Source organism: Cantharellus anzutake, assembly GCF_015039405.1.
Source record: "Cantharellus anzutake strain C23 chromosome Unknown EI90scaffold_8, whole genome shotgun sequence".
In the NCBI taxonomy this organism is placed as follows: domain Eukaryota; kingdom Fungi; phylum Basidiomycota; class Agaricomycetes; order Cantharellales; family Hydnaceae; genus Cantharellus; species Cantharellus anzutake.
In genome coordinates, this window is record NW_024066958.1 from 512,922 (window position 1) to 518,999 (window position 6,078).

General features: G+C 49.9%; 1 non-coding gene across 1 annotated transcript; it reads right to left on the reverse strand.

Moving 5' to 3' along the window:
• Positions 1-3,287: 3,287 nt before the first annotated feature.
• On the reverse strand, positions 3,288-3,360 carry EI90DRAFT_t65. The gene has a single exon. It is a non-coding gene; the product is annotated as a tRNA-Thr (tRNA).
• Between the last annotated feature and the right edge of the window lie 2,718 nt (positions 3,361-6,078).

The following is a 6,078-nucleotide window of genomic DNA, read 5'->3' on the forward strand; positions in this document are numbered from 1 at the left end:
CAGAATTTGATTGAAGTATGCCTAGGAGGATTGGGGCAGTGATTAAGGCAAAGGGTGGCTATACCAAATATTGATAAATGCTATTTTCTTCTCCCAAAAATCAACTCCAAAAAACCGTTTTGATGACATGGGTGCCTTGTAAATTAAATAACTTTACCAAAACTGAATATATTTCTTAGATAATTTGCAGATCTGTAAGTGAGATAGTAATAAATATTTAATGATTTTCTGGGAATTTTAGAATGTGTTTCCATAATGTTATAAGCCCATCAAGTGAAAAGTGCCAAACATTGAAACAGTTTTTTGGAGAACTGTATAGATACATGGGAAGTCTAGGCAGGGGCCCATAAATGGCAGGAGCCAGGCAGGGCTGGGTCATGGGTTAGTCAACTGAATGTTACCAATGACTTGGGTCACAGGGTTAGCAGACAACAACCCAGAAAGAGAATGGAGAGGGCAGTCCAAAGGTGAACTTGCAGGGCAGGCAACTCAATGGCCTTAGTGGGGATGGGAGTGCACTTGCAGATGTTGGAGCTGTCCAGAGGTCTTCAGGATTCCATACTTAGGGAGGCTTGAGTAATATATTGAAATGGAGGGGTAGTGGCCACTTGGAGGTGAAGACAGAATTTGGGGGTTCCAAGGTTGGTGTGAGCAGAGCTGTTAGAACTGTCATATCCATACAATCCCGACCCCCGCTCCGGGCTCCTGGAACCCCGAAACAAACTCCGGAGCCCTACTTCCCTTCCATCACCTTCTCCTTGCCAACTCCCAAGAGGTTATCCCACCTCCGGCTCCAACACCACCTTCGGTCCGACTCCGGAACATTCCGGGTCCGACCTCATCCTCGACACCTTCCAGATGAGCACACAACACCTATGCTCCCGACTCCAGACCTCCGCTCCGGAATCCCGTTTGCGTCTCCGTCTCCGGAACCTCCGGTCTTAGCTCCGACCTCGGACTTTGACCCCACCTCCGCTTATACCCATTGTATTGGTTAGTTCATTCCATTTAATTACGTTTGCCAATATTCCGGAGTTTAACTTCCGAGTTCGGACTTTCCGGACTTACCCCGGACCTTGCAACTATTGCATTGTCCATTTCAATTCCGCTATTCTCCCTCATTCCTATTTGGGCTGCTGCTTCCTTCTATTCAGTCAGCTAGCCATTCCCGACTCCCATCCTCCTTCCTTCCTCCTTGGGCCTTGGCCCTTCATTCCTCCTTTGGGAAACACCATTGAGTCAAACACTTGACCCTCGGTGTTGTTCCTCTTTCCATCTCCCTTTGTCTCCTTTCATCTTACCCTTGTTCCTTTTGATTCCGGACCCCTCCTTATATACAATGTACCTAGTAACTTGTAACCTCAGTCCGAAATCGACCTGAATTCCCCCCAAGAGACTTTCCCTCTGCTAGATCCAAAATTAGGGACCCCCAGGACAACCAGCAATGGCACAGCGCTCCGCATGAGTCGCTGAGGCCAAGGTCCTTCCACGCTAAGTCTCCGATTCCACTCCGGAGTCGTCCGAATCCGCCCGTTCTAACAAGAACTGGGCGAGGGCGGACAATTCTGGAGGGGAACTGGAGACTTAGCAAGGAGGGACCTTGGCCTCAGCAACTCAAGCAGAGTGCTGTGCCATTGCTGTTTGTCCATTTGGTCCTTAATTTCATAGGCGGCGAGCAGGAAGTCTCTAGGGGGCATTTCAGGTCGATTTTAGACTAAGGGCCTAAAACGAGTATGTACAAGCGCCGGTATATAATGGAGAGGGCGAAAGCACAGGGAAACAAAGGGGGTCTGAATCAGAACGAAGGCGTCCGAATGGGAACAAAGGGATGACAAAAGCAGAGCGGTACCGAAGGTCATAGGGCAGAACCTGTGGTACATCCGAAAGGAGGTAAGGAGGGCGAAGCCCAGAGGGGCAGGAGGATGAGGGGAAGTGGGGATGATGACTAACTGGCTAGAATGGGAAGAAGCAGCAGTCCAAATAGGGATGAGGGGAAAACGTGAAAGATACATTACAAGTGGCAAAAGTGCCGAAGGTGATCCATGGAGCTCAGGGGTTATGGAGCTTACAGAGGTTACGGAGGTGGGGTTGAAAGTCCGAGGAATATTGGCAATGGTGTTTACGTAGTATGAGGTCACCAATGCAATGGACTAAAGCCAAGGTGGAGTCAAAGTCCGAGGTAGGAACTATGACAGAGTCTTGGAGCGAAGGTACGAGCGGTGTCCGAGTACGAGGTATGGGACAGCAGCGGAAGGTCGTAACTTGGCGGAAGGTCGGTGGAAGAAGGCCAGAGGGAAGAGAGAGGAAAGAGGAAAGGGGAGAGGAGTGGAGGAGAGGAAAGGTGTCAAGTCCAAAGGTGAGTATCGGAGTGGAGGATGGATATGACACAGGGGGCATCAAGACCAAGTTAGGTCTAACTCAGGAAAGAGGCCCCACCATCCAAATGGCGATGGTGATGACAAGGACAGTGGTGAGGGTGGCTCATCCTGGCCCAACCCACCATTCCCTGACCCATTTGGCACCAAAATAAAATGGGAGCCTTCATCTAATTTCTCAAACCACTCATCTGTATGACCCAGTTTATTTGACTCAACCATGCATTCATACACAACTCCTGCTGCATGAGCAGTCCCAGATCCATCTGAGTTCATGGCTTGGCTTCTTGAATCTGCACACCATAGTGTAGAAGTGCATATCCTGCAGCCATTGCCTGCAGATGTCTGTCCAGAACTGCTCAAGAAGATGCAGGGATTAACTCCAACCATAAAATGGTCTGGAGAAAACAACTCAAAAATTTTTTTTTTGGTGGAACCTCAATAGCTTTTGCAGTGTGTTGTACACACTGAGGTTTGATGTGGGGGGGCCCCTGGTTGTGGTGTGTGAATTGGTAGTTTGGGATAGGTGTTTGTAGCTGCTTTTCAACTGCCACTGTGGGGAAATGCATTTATGCATGTGGGGCTTTGTGCCCTGAATGGGACTTGCCCAATCATGGGGGATCAGGAATACCCACTAAAACCTCATTGCTTCTTAGCCAGTTGATTGGGAGGCTGTTTTTGTTCTTGAGGGTGCCACTCCAGGTGATGAGGACTGTGTTTTCTGGGAGTGCTTTCTTGCCATATTTTCTTGTGTTGGCTAGTAGCATTCCTTGGCAGAGTCTGTCATTCAGGGCAGCTCTGAGAGTGGATATCTGTCAGGGCACACCTGCCTGACCCGGCTCCACCTGACCTGGTGCCCCACTACCTGTTGGAATTTGTACATGTGGTCTTGGGAACCTAAATGCTAAAATATGGACATTCTGGGAGTCGAACTGCAGAACCCTGCATAGGTACCAAGAGTGTGTTACCATTACACTAAATGCCCACATTAGGCGGAGGTGGTTTCTAACACTACCCACTCCTCCCCTGCTTTCTTCTTCTTTCCCTTCCCCTCTCTTCCTTTCCATTTCTGTCAGGGGACAACTCCTGGGTCCCCATGACCCTCCCCTATGGTCCACAGTCCCAGGTGTAACCAGCCCTGTCCAGGGCACAACCTACTGTGGGTCAGAGATGAGAAGGAAGTTAACTTCTCATCTTCCCACAGTGGCCACAATAGATTGAAAACTTCCAGAGATATCCAGAAGTCACATGAGACCCGAGACCCGAGGTCCAGGCCATCCGGCTGCACTGAGCGTCCGGCACAGGGCGCGTGCGGGAAGTGCAACAGCTGGGTGTGGGCACAGGTGTGGGTGCAAGTGTGGGTGTGGATGCAGGTATGGGCTAGGTCAGGGTGTATGCCCTGACACTTTCCTCACTTTCTCCCTATTCTACTTCCTCTTTATTTTCTCTTTATTTTACATGGACGACCTTCCTTTGTATCAATGTACCATTAACCCACCCACAGCATGCCTACGATACACCCAGCCTGGGCACCTTGGGCGACTTCCTGCTGTGCCCAGCACATGCGCTGTAGGTGGGCACTGTCATATCCATCCCGGCCATCGACTTCCGGTCCCTCCGATCCCTCCGGTCTAACTCCGCTCCTTCCTCACTAACCTCGGAGCTCCCGTATTCCGCAACCCTCTCGGTACCCCTCGATGGTCACCACCCCCTCATTTCAATTTATTACCTACGCCTCCCTAAGTATGGAGCCCCAAGGACTTCCGGACAGCTCTGATGTCCGCTAGCGCACTCCCGCCTCCGCTGGGCAATACACTCGCCTGCCCTCACCTTTGGGCCTATCCCTCCTTTCCGTTTCTGGGTTATCGCCTGCCTTCCCGCTAACCCCACAACCCGACTTGTCGGTAATATTCAGTCGGCTAATGTTTAACCCCGTTAGCTCCGCTCCGTTCGGCTCCGCCAATTGCGGACCCGTCTCCGCTGTAACCATATATATATCCAACTTGTACATAGGTTACACTCCAGTAATAAAATCAACTAGAGTTACCCCCCTTCGGTTCTGATTGCCAGTCAGTAAGTTAGGGCACGGATGTGTCACTAGGCACAGCGCTCTTGGCATAAGTCGCTGAGGCCAAAGCCCTCCGCTATGGAGACTCTCCCTCGTCTCAAATCCGGTCTCTGACTGTCAGGGCACGGACGGTTATCCAGCCGGCCCGGACCCCTATCCGGATAGGTTGAGTACCCGTAAGCCGATATCTGCATGTGATTTGCCGTAGTTAGAACGCAGGCTGTATTCAATGCGCTATTTTCGCTATCGCGTCATCCCTCACCCGCTATCGCCCCCTTATCCACATGATCTATTCTCCTATTTCATGTCGCTTCTCTATCGGCTACCATGTGTTCCCAATGTAGCCGCGCTCTTGTGAGTTGCGGAACTCATGTATATAAGGCCTTATTGCCAGCTGGGTTGGCCCCCCAGCTTTTACAACAACTAGTTTCCCGGGGAGATTCTTATGCGCGAACTGACGCGCGGACTCTGACACTGACAGGCACAGCTGGTACCATGCAAATGAACTGATTATCACAATTCTACCACTCTCATCAAGCACTCCACTTCCTAAACACATCTACCACTGTTCCAGATACTCCTTCCATGTTTCCCATATTTTTTCCGATTTTTTCAAGCCATTCCTGATCATCAGTTTCCAAATTGGGCAACTGACACCTGCATATTCCACCGCTTCCTCTGTATCTCCATCAATTCTCCACCGATCTGGACGAATTTAATACCGTTGGAAAGCCCTTGTTAACACGAGTCGAACGATGTTACGAGTGACGCATTTGGTTCAGCGGTTGTTCCGATCGCCATGTTTCTTTATTTCCTTAACAACATCAATATATCTTTGATATTACCTTTTTCTTATTTGTTCCTTGTGGATCTGTTGCCGTTCTAGACCCGTCGGATCATTCAGATTTCCACACATACTTTTTTCATATTTATAACTGCCTCTTTCCTGTATTTACAAAAAAGGACTCCTGTCAGGGCAATAGCCCTGAACCCCAAGTCTGATGTAACAATGGTGTACATAGAGTCATGTGGCCAAGCGGAAACTTCCAGTTACCGCTTAACACCATTGTATCACTTACGGTCTGGTGTGCTGAGCGACCCCCCAGAGACCTCACACTTTTTTAAGTGTATGAGGTGTGTTTAAAAGTAAATACAAAACCACCAACTCTCATCACCAAACACAATCTGACTCAGTAGCGCTCATGGCACCTAAGCATGCCTGCAAGGGCAAAGTTGCATCTGCAGTGTTGATAAAAAAGAACAAGCAGTTCATAAAGAAACCACAATCTCCCACCATGGGGGATTCTCAACAAAAGTCGTCATCAGGTGATGGCAAGGGTCAACATGATCCCCAAAAAGCAACCACTTCAGGGCTGGTCCCTGAGGGTTCAAAAAACTTATGTGGAGTAAGTGCAGGGCCCAATGTTGGAATATCAATGCTCATCGACTGTCAGGGCACACACCCTGACTAGCCCGGACCCGGACCCGCGTCCGGACCCGCTACATTTCCCGCGCACATTCCCATGCCGCATGCTCTGTGCGCCGCATGATCCGGCCCCGGATCCTGCCTTCATGTGACTTCCGGATATTCCCGGAAGTTTTCCTGATATGGTGGCCACTGTGGGAAGATGAGAA